Below are 3,326 nucleotides of genomic sequence, written 5' to 3' on the forward strand. Positions count from 1 at the left end.
TAGCTTCAGTATAGCCTGTTTTTGATTGATTAGCATGCTGGTTTTCTTCAATCGCGGTTGAATAGTAGCAGTTGCGGATCCACGATTGGAGCCAGATGAGGCGGCAGTCCCAAGTGGGCGGCGGCGGAGCAGTGACTTCCGCCTACCAATTTTCACTGCGGCAGTGAGCAGTTTTCATGGCGGATCGGCTGTTTCCTGGTTCTACGAGGCAGTCGGTCGTGAGGGTATCTGGTTGAGGAAGAGAGAAACAACTTTCGGCTGAGCCGGGGAGACATCGCGCACGAACGCTGCCGGCCACCAAAATGATCGATTCAGTACTAAACTACCACGAATCGATGCCCCTAGCCATAGTCACTTGATGCTTCTCCACACGATGAAAAAGAGTTCATGCTAATAGTTTCTAATAATTTTTCATGCTTCTTTTGATAGTTGGATGCAATGAGTTTTTTGAAAGTAGACTTGCATTTTCTATATGAAAAATAGAACTTCAATGTTCGCCCCAGATAGCTTCAATTATTTTGTCCGCCACTTAATAGTAGGTTTCTCGTTTATAATGGATGTGCGGAATTATTACATTTCCCTACCAAATATGTACATATGTAGTGTTTTAATATAAACTCGAATGCTCATCATATACGGTTTATCTTTACATCTATGACAAAAAGGCGAAGACAAGACTAAAGCCACCACATTACAAGGCGAGACAGGTCAGGGAGAAGGCAAGGGTGAGGATGCTCCTATCTCGGATGAACAAGATCTTAACAATGCGAACATTGAAGGATGGACAAGGAGAGAACGGTACTATGGTTTCTAAGTTTCATTGTCACATTACTATGTTCTGTCCTGTAATCGGTTCAAAAATATTGTTCTGTCATGTAAACATTTATAATCAACTTTATGACTTCACATGTAGGAATCGACAGGGCGCTGCATCCAGGAAACCAAGTTCAGACAGATGCAGTCAGATGGAGATAGCACTTGGGAATGCTGGGAAGATTGGGCAGGAAGTTGTTTTTCAACCATTTAAAGGGATGCAATTCGACTCAGAGAAGGATGCATACAAATTTTTCAATGCATATTCTTGGGAAATTGGTTTTGGTATCAAGCATGGCAATAAATACATAAACAAGAACGGATTCAAGACGATGCAGGACCTTTTGTGTTCATGCGAGGTAACAAAATGCATTAAACATGTATTATTAGTCATTAATATTTTTTTGATTGATCTGACTCTGGGTTTTTCATTTAGGGAACTCACAAAAAATTCAACTCTAGGTCTAGTAGAACAAACTGCCCTGTGATGGTTAGATTGCTTCGCACAGAGGACGACGGATGGTACTACGGAGAGGTGGTATTAGAACACAACCACGAGTTGGCAGCTAGTGTAGGTGAAAGAAGGTTATGGAAGTGTCACAAGTATGTCGACTCATCTATGAAGGACATTGTTAGGCACTTGCGTTCTAACAATGTTTGACTGACCAAGGTATATGGGGTGATGGCTGACATTCATGGTTCACATGATGACGTTCCATTCCGTAAAAGGTCTCTCAAATCCATGTGTGCTTCCATAGCTCACGAATGTAGTCAAGATGATATCAATAAGACACTGGATTTATTCACAAGCATGCAGGCAGAAGAAACTGGATTCTTTTTCGCAGTTAAAACAGATGAGGAAAGAAGGGTGTCTGGTCTGTTTTGGTGTCATCAAAAGAGCAGGGCTGATTACAGTTGCTTTGGAGATGCCGTGACATTCGACACGACTTACAAGAGCAACCTCTATGAGATGCCAGTTGGACTATTTGTTGGAGTCAATAACCATTATCAATGCTGCCTGTTTGGTTGTGTTTTTCTGCGTGAAGAGACTGTAGAGTCATTCAAGTGGGCATTTGAAACATTCCTATCAGCAATGGACAACAAACCGCCAAAAACAATATTAACTGGTAAAGCAATCCGAACCATCCAAACATATTTTTCTATAGTTCAGTTGTGTTATATCTATTAGATAGAAAACTAACGACCTTTGTATTTCTCTTCATATATGACTCAGACCAAAGCAGGCAAATGGATCTTGCTATTGCTCACGTGATGAATTCATCAAAACATGTTTGGTGCAAATGGCATGTTTTAAAGAAGATGAGGGAGAAAGTAGGGAGCATGTACAGGAATGGTACTCCTTTTAGGAACGATTTCAACATTCTAATAAATGAGATGATGACAGTTGAGGAGTTCGAAAAGGAATGGCAGGAGATCATGACACATTATGGACTTGAAAAAATTCATTTTTGCATCAGGTTTATGATTGTCGTTTCAAATGGGCCAAGCCTTACCTCAAGGGAGACTTTTGTGCCAAAATGTGCAGCACACAAAGAAGCGAGTGCATGAACAACCTGCTCAAGTGTTATGTATCCAGGTCGGCACCAATAAACATCTTTTTTCAACAGTACACAAAGATGTTTGCCGACAGATGTGAAGAGGAGGACTTCGAAATCGCTCACTCAAAGAAGGTGTGTCTCACATAATCCGCACCTTGTTTTATAAATGATTCAATATGTAGTGTTTCATCACCGCAACCTTGACGCTGTTTCAGGATGGGAAGATAATAAGAACAAACTTTCTAATAGAGCGACACGCAGCTAAAATTTACACAAGGGGTGTGTTCAAGCTGTTCTTACTTGAATTGTATCAGTCTGGATCATTCATCGTGAAGGGAAATCAGGTGGATGGGAGAATCACATTAGAGCATGCTGATGCAGAACAAAGGCAACGTTGGTGCAAAGTGGTTTATGATGTTATTGTTGACAGGGAGAGCGACACTTACAATTGTGAGTGTGGAATGTTTGAGCACTCTGGACTGCTTTGTCGACACTTATTAAAGGTATGACAATTCTTGGTTTAACTATTTGCGTCATCATGTCAGATCTAATACACATCATTGAATGATTTTTTTTCCAGGTTATGGTACACATTGGCGTCCGCCAAATCCCGAGTAGGTACATTATGAAGAGGTGGACCAACGATGCTAGATAAAATATGCCAGATCACCTAAAGTGTTATCAGAAAGATGCAAGCATGCAGGTGTCGAAGACTTTCATGCACAACATAATCTACGTCCAGGCATTGGAGATAGTAAAACTAGCTGACAGCGGCATGGTTACTTTCCAGCATGCTATAATGGGATTGGATAAAGTAAAGAATGATCTTGAAAAGATTATAGCAGCAGGAATTACACAGGGACAAGCTTCTAATGACAAAGGCAATGCAGCTCAAGCAAGCAAAGAGCCAACACAGGAAACAACTCAAGGATTCAAAGAAAATGAGACCACACC

The 3,326-nt window shown here is 41.0% G+C and overlaps 1 long non-coding RNA gene across 1 annotated transcript; it reads left to right on the forward strand.

Annotated features, from left to right (window-relative positions):
* Window positions 1-936: 936 nt before the first annotated feature.
* LOC119335222 lies at window positions 937-2,817 on the forward strand. The gene is made up of 4 exons (XR_005161728.1): window positions 937-1,172; window positions 1,250-1,940; window positions 2,048-2,504; window positions 2,588-2,817. It is a non-coding gene; the product is annotated as an uncharacterized LOC119335222 (long non-coding RNA).
* The last annotated feature ends 509 nt before the right edge of the window (window positions 2,818-3,326 follow it).

This window comes from Triticum dicoccoides, chromosome 7B, assembly GCF_002162155.2.
Source record: "Triticum dicoccoides isolate Atlit2015 ecotype Zavitan chromosome 7B, WEW_v2.0, whole genome shotgun sequence".
In the NCBI taxonomy this organism is placed as follows: Eukaryota; Viridiplantae; Streptophyta; class Magnoliopsida; order Poales; family Poaceae; genus Triticum; species Triticum dicoccoides.